General features: G+C 50.1%; 1 long non-coding RNA gene across 1 annotated transcript; it reads right to left on the bottom strand.

The window, feature by feature from the left end:
• Positions 1–319: 319 nt before the first annotated feature.
• Positions 320–3,039, bottom strand: LOC142312174 (uncharacterized). Its single transcript, XR_012754334.1, has 2 exons — positions 2,968–3,039; positions 320–886 (listed from the first exon to the last, which is right to left on the bottom strand). It is a non-coding gene; the product is annotated as an uncharacterized LOC142312174 (long non-coding RNA).
• Between the last annotated feature and the right edge of the window lie 4,288 nt (positions 3,040–7,327).

Raw genomic sequence — 7,327 nt, forward strand, 5'->3', positions numbered from 1 at the left:
GGAGTTATGTTGCCACAAAAAGAGGGAAACACCGAGAAACAGGACTAGGGCCTAATAAATGTGGGGCATAAGAGGATCAGGGGGGCTAAAGACAGAAAATAAACTGTCAGCGAGATCTGATCAGTTTACTGTGGGTCTACATGTGAGGATTGGAAGTTACCTACAATGTGTGAACAGAGCCCGATACAGCTCCAACCGGCAGTGACTGATCACTAATGTCACACTAAGCTTTATCAATATAGAAATGAACGTTCATCCCATACGTCTAGAACAGTTTTATGAAAACAAGCATACCAATAATTCTAACAAAAAGGAGAAATATTTATACAGTTTTATTTTTATAGAGAACATTGATTCCATGCTGTACATGTGAACGGGTAACACACAAAATACAGATAAATTACAGTGAATAAACCAATCCTGACAGACGGGTACAGAGGGGACCGGACCCTGCCCTCGGGGGCTTACAGTCTACCTGGTAATGGGGAGGAGACAGAAGGTCGGGGATACAAATATATAACACTGACAGACAAGTACAGAGGGGAGCGGACCCTGCCCTCGGGGGCTTACAGTCTACAGGGTAATGGGGAGGAGATAGAAGGTCGGGGATGCAAATATATACTGTAACAATCAACTTTACAAATCAATACGTAGAATAAAGCCATGTTGGACATCGGCGACAATGAAAGAAAAAAAATCTTTTGTATCCGAGTTCCGTGTGTTTTAGGTGTAAAAATTGTATTTCCCCATTTACCATAAAAATCCTCTCTGGTTGAATACATTGGAGGACACAGGAGGAGGATGTGGATTACACCACACTGTTCTCTCAGTCTCTAAGGTGGGACGACAAGAGGAGCAATTACACCCAGTTTCCAGTAGTCACAAACTGTATTTGAAGAACAAAGGGAGAAGATTAATAACACAGAGTTCCCTGTGCGAGCCCCCCCAACGTGCAACACGGCCCCCTGAGAGCCCCCCCAACGTGCAACACAGCTCCCTGCCCAGCAAGCCCCCCCAACATGCAACACGGCCCCCTGCTCAGTGCTCCCTGCAAGCCCCCCCAACGTGCAACACAGCTCCCTGCCCAGCAAGCCCCCCCAACATGCAACACGACCCCCTGCTCAGCGCTCCCTGCAAGCCCCCCCAACGTGCAACACAGCTCCCTGCCCAGCAAGAACCCCCAACATGCAACACGACCCCCTGCTCAGCGCGCCCTGCAAGCCCCCCCCAATGTGCAACACAGCTCCCTGCCCAGAAAGCACCCCCAACATGCAAGACGGCCTCCCTGCTCAGCACGCCCTGCAAGCCCCCCCAACGTGCCGCGCCCCTCTCCCAGCGAGACCCCCCCAACGTGCAACACGGCCCCCTGCCCAGCACGAGCCCCCCAACAAGCAACACAGCCCCCTGCCCAGCACGAGCCCCTCAACGTGCAACACAGCCCCCTGCCCAGCACGAACCCCCCCTTCTCAATGTGCAACGTTGCCTCCTGTCTAGTGCACCCTGCAAGCCCCCCAAAGGGCAACACAGCCACCAAACGTTCTGTGTCACACCCTACCTAGTGTGAGCCCCACTAAAATGTGCATCCTCTCCCTGCGAGCCCCCCCAAAGTGCAACACAGCCCCCTGCAAGCCACCAAACGTCCGGCGTCACACCCTACCTAGTGCGAGCCCCACTAAAATGTGCATCCTCTCCCTGCGAGCCCCACCAAACGTGCAGCGTCGCCCACTTCGAGCCTCCCAAACGTGCATCCACCCCCCTGCAAGCCTCCCGAAATGTGCAGTATAGCCCCCTGTCCAGTGCGAACCTCCCAAACGCGCGAGCCCCCCCCCCCTCCCTCCCGTGACGCAGGGAGAGAGGCTGCACGTTGGAGGGGGCTCGCAGGGAGAGAGGCTGCACGTTGAAGGGGGGCTCGCAGGGAGAGAGGCTGCACGTTGAAGGGGGGCTCGCAGGGAGAGAGGCTGCACGTTGAAGGGGGGCTCGCAGGGAGAGAGGCTGCACGTTGAAGGGGGGCTCGCAGGGAGAGAGGCTGCACGTTGAAGGGGGGCTCGCAGGGAGAGAGGCTGCACGTTGGGGGGGCCTCGCAGGGAGAGAGGCTGCACGTTGGGGGGGCCTCGCAGGGAGAGAGGCTGCACGTTGGGGGGGGCTCGCAGGGAGAGAGGCTGCACGTTGGGGGGGGCTCGCAGGGAGAGAGGCTGCACGTTGGGGGGGGCTCGCAGGGAGAGAGGCTGCACGTTGGGGGGGGCTCGCAGGGAGAGAGGCTGCACGTTGGGGGGGGCTCGCAGGGAGAGAGGCTGCACGTTGGGGGGGGCTCGCAGGGAGAGAGGCTGCACGTTGGGGGGGGGCTCGCAGGGAGAGAGGCTGCACGTTGGGGGGGGCTCGCAGGGAGAGAGGCTGCACGTTGGGGGGGGGCTCGCAGGGAGAGAGGCTGCACGTTGGGGGGGGGGGGGGGGAGGCTCGCAGGCAGCCCCTGATCCTCTTATGCGGGGGCTCTCGCTGGGCAGCGGGGGGCGCTGCAGGGGCTCTCGCTGGGCAAGAGCCCCCCGCTGCCCAGCGAGAGCCTCCCACTGACCAGCGAGATTCCACCCCCCCAACACACACCACTGCAGCGTCGCCCTCCACGAGCCGCCCCCCACAGACGTGCAGCGTCGCCCTCCACGAGCCCCCCCACAGACGTGCAGCGTCGCCCTCCACAGACGTGCAGCGTCGCCCTCCACGAGCCCCCCCACAGATGTGCAGCGTCGCCTCCTTCCTTGTGTAACCCTCACATTCCTTATGAAAGTCTCCACAGCACTGCCCCCTGCTCCGTGTAACCCTGCAAAGCACGGTGCTGCAGCTTCAGTACATTCCCTGTGCCATACACACGAGCTGCAGCCCCCAGCACTGACAGGGGACACTTTATTCTGCACCCAAAATACAGTCTGAGACCCCAGAGCTATAACTAATGAGGAAAAGCTGAATATTCCCCACCTCAGGGTCAGGATCCGTCCGCTCTGCACAGAGGAGCCCAAGCACTGCCGCTTCCCGCCCACAGATCTGCACTGAGGAGGCCCCGCCCCTTCCGGTGACGTCTTTGCCTCAAGAAATCAACTACATTCTAGACGCTACCGTCATATCTCTAGTGTGCGGCTCTGCAGGAGGGGTTGCGTCTAGATCAGAGTTGATTTTTTGTGGTCCTCAAAAAATCAACTCTGATCTAGCTGCTTCAGTAGTGAGCCGGCTATATCGGAGTTGATTTTTTGAGGCCTCATTTTTTCCACTCTGATTTAGCCGGCTCACTACTGAAGTGTCTAGATCAGAGTGGGTTTTTTGAGGCCTCATTTTTTCCACTCTGATCTAGCCGGCTCACTACTGAAGTGTCTAGATCAGAGTTGATTTCTTGAGGCCTCGCTGCAGTCACATGTTTTTGGTCACCTCATTTTATCCACTCCGTTCTAGCTGCTTCACCAGTGAGGTGCCTAGATCAGAGTTGATTTTTTGATGATCTCTGTGATCTTTTCTCCATAAACACAGTTCAGTTTCTACAGCGGGGGATGGAAGCAGATTTATACTTGGAATGACTTCATGTTTTTATTTATTAGATAAACTGTTATATTTATTATTTTTTTCCAAAGGGCAAATTTTTATTTTCATTATTATTATAACTTACATTTTATTATTATTTTTTACAATATAAATAATTCCACACAGCGCTGATTGTTCAGTTTTGCTGGAATTTTAATTTTACCGTATTTCCACAAGTCGTGGCCGCAGGACTGACATTGAAAGAGTGGGCGGAGCCTCACAAGGAAAAACGGAACCGCGCAGCTAACAGTCTTTATAACTTACCATATTGGATCAGAGTGGATTTTTTGAGGATCTCTGTAGCCTTCATTATGTACATTTGGTACTGAGGTGACTGAAATTCAGTTTTTTGAAGAGTGGGAGGAGCCTCATGGCGAAAAACGTAACAGAGCGCAGCCGAGAAAGTGCTTATAATTTCACACATTGTGTCGTAGGATTTTTTGAGGACCTCATTTTAGCCACTCCGTTCTAGCTGCTTCAGTAGTGAGCCGTCTATATCAGAGTGGATTTTTTGAGGACCTCATTTTAGCCACTACATTATGTACATTTGGTACTGAGGTGACTGCAATGGATTTTTTCGAAGAGTGGGAGGAGCCTCAAAGCAAAAAGCGTAACAGAGCGCAGCTGAAAGTCCTCATAATATCCACATTGTGTCGTAGTGGATTTTTTGAGGACCTCAAAAAAGCCACTCCGTTCTAGCTGCTTCAGTAGTGAGCCGTCTATATCAGAGTGGATTTTTTGAGGACCTCATTTTAGCCACTACATTATGTACATTTGGTACTGAGGTGACTGCAATGGATTTTTTCGAAGAGTGGGAGGAGCCTCAAAGCAAAAAGCGTAACAGTGTGCAGCTGAAAGTCCTCATAATATCCACATTGTGTCGTAGTGGATTTTTTGAGGACCTCAAAAAAGCCACTCCGTTCTAGCTGCTTCAGTAGTGAGCCGTCTATATCAGAGTGGATTTTTTGAGGACCTCATTTTAGCCACTACATTATGTACATTTGGTACTGAGTTGACTGCAATGGATTTTTTCGAAGAGTGGGAGGAGCCTCAAAGCAAAAAACGTAACAGAGCGCAGCTGAAAGTCCTCATAATATCCACATTGTGTCGTAGTGGATTTTTTGAGGACCTCAAAAAAGCCACTCCGTTCTAGCTGCTTCAGTATTGAGCCGTCTATATCAGAGTGGATTTTTTGAGGACCTCATTTTAGCCACTACATTATGTATATTTGGTACTGAGGTGACTGCAATGGATTTTTTCGAAGAGTGGGAGGAGCCTCAAAGCAAAAACCGTAACAGTGCGCAGCTGAAAGTCCTCATAATATCCACATTGTGTCGTAGTGGATTTTTTGAGGACCTCAAAAAAGCCACTCCGTTCTAGCTGCTTCAGTAGTGAGCCGTCTATATCAGAGTGGATTTTTTGAGGACCTCATTTTAGCCACTACATTATGTACATTTGGTACTGAGGTGACTGCAATGGATTTTTTCGAAGAGTGGGAGGAGCCTCAAAGCAAAAATCGTAACAAAGCGCAGCTGAAAGTCCTCATCATATCCACATTGTGTCGTAGTGGATTTTTTGAGGACCTCAAAAAAGCCACTCCGTTCTAGCTGCTTCAGTAGTGAGCCGTCTATATCAGAGTGGATTTTTTGAGGACCTCATTTTAGCCACTACATTATGTACATTTGGTACTGAGGTGACTGCAATGGATTTTTTCGAAGAGTGGGAGGAGCCTCAAAGCAAAAACCGTAACAGAGCGCAGCTGAAAGTCCTCATCATATCCACATTGTGTCGTAGTGGATTTTTTGAGGACCTCAAAAAAGCCACTCCGTTCTAGCTGCTTCAGTAGTGAGCCGTCTATATCAGAGTGGATTTTTTGAGGACCTCATTTTAGCCACTACATTATGTACATTTGGTACTGAGGTGACTGAAATGGATTTTTTCGAAGAGTGGGAGGAGCCTCAAAGCAAAAATCGTAACAAAGCGCAGCTGAAAGTCCTCATCATATCCACATTGTGTCGTAGTGGATTTTTTGAGGACCTCAAAAAAGCCACTCCGTTCTAGCTGCTTCAGTAGTGAGCCGTCTATATCAGAGTGGATTTTTTGAGGACCTCATTTTAGCCACTACATTAGGTACATTTGGTACTGAGGTGACTGCAATGGATTTTTTCGAAGAGTGGGAGGAGCCTCAAAGCAAAAACCGTAACAGAGCGCAGCTGAAAGTCCTCATAATATCCACATTGTGTCGTAGTGGATTTTTTGAGGACCTCATTTTAGCCACTCCGTTCTAGCTGCTTCAGTAGTGAGCCGTCTATATCAGAGTGGATTTTTTGAGGACCTCATTTTAGCCACTCTGTTTTAGGTGATTCAGCAGTGAGCCGTCTAGATCAGAGTGGATATTTTGAGCACCTCATTTTTGCCACTCTATTCTAGATGATTCACTAGTGAGCTGTCTAGATTGGGCCCGTGAGTCACTGTGGCCCCGTGGACCTCCTGACGACGATCGTACTTTCATTTATATCGGCATCACCATCACAGATGCCAATACAATTGAAAGGAACAATGCGAGGAGGAGCAGAACACTCTATTTCTAATCATTCTACTACTATGTGTCTGTGAGACACTGATGTTTCAGCATGGAGGACTGCGGTTACTAGAGATGAGCGAGCCTCTGAAGGCTCCGTTCGAGGTGCCGTTCGACGAACCGTTTGACGAACCTCTCGAACCCCATTGAAAACAATGGGAGGCAAACACCTAAAAACACATAGAAAACACCTTCAAAGGTGTCCAAAAGGTGACAAACAACTCACAACATACCACAAACACATGGGAAAGTGACAAGGACATATACTCATGCGAAAACGAAACAGCTGGACGAGGAAAAAGAGGAGGAGACACAGATATAGGCATGGCACGCCCTTCTAAAATCATGTAAAACACAGCAAAGGGACTCTAAGCAGAGTCTCCCTTTTTTCCAAAAATTGGGCCACACACACCCCTTCAGTGGCATCACTTGTGCCCCAGTTGCAAACTTGACCTGTTGATTTGCATCAAGCACATTCAAAAATACGCCAGCCTTAACTGTCTTCAGGATGACACCTGGGTAGGTAGCAAAGTCCTTGCTGAACTATGACTTGTTCATCTTGGATCATTTTTAAAAACACAGCAAGGGGACTCCAAGCGGAGTCTCCCTTTTTTCCAAAAATTGGGCCCCACACACACCACTTCAGTGGCATCACTTGTGCCCTAGTTGTAAACTTCACATGTTGACTTGCATCAAGCACAATCCAAATCCACAAGCCTTTACTCTCCCCAGGATGACACCGGGGTAGCAAAGTCCTTGCTGATCCATGACTTGTTCATCTTGATGAACATTAGTCTGTCCACATTGTCACTGGACAGACGCGTGCGCTTATCTGTCAGCACACACCCAGCAGCACTGAATACACATTCAGAGACATCGCTGGCCGCGGGACATGACAAGATCTCCAAGGCGTAAGTGGAGAGCTCTGGCCATTTTTCAAGATTTGAAGCCCAAAATGAGCAAGGCTCCATTTGCAAAGTCATGGCATCGATGTTCATTTGGAGATACTCCTGTATCATCCTCTCCAGCCGTTGACTATGTGTCAGACTTCTTGTCTCTGGTGGCCTTGCAAAGGAGGGTCTAAAAAATTATGAAACGATTCAATAAAACTGCTGTTACCACCAGATACGGTGCTGCTGGTACGGTTTGACTGTTGATGACGAGACAGTCCCCTGTTTGTCAAGT

This window comes from Anomaloglossus baeobatrachus, chromosome 5 (genome assembly GCF_048569485.1).
Source record: "Anomaloglossus baeobatrachus isolate aAnoBae1 chromosome 5, aAnoBae1.hap1, whole genome shotgun sequence".
Classification (NCBI taxonomy): Eukaryota; Metazoa; Chordata; class Amphibia; order Anura; family Aromobatidae; genus Anomaloglossus; species Anomaloglossus baeobatrachus.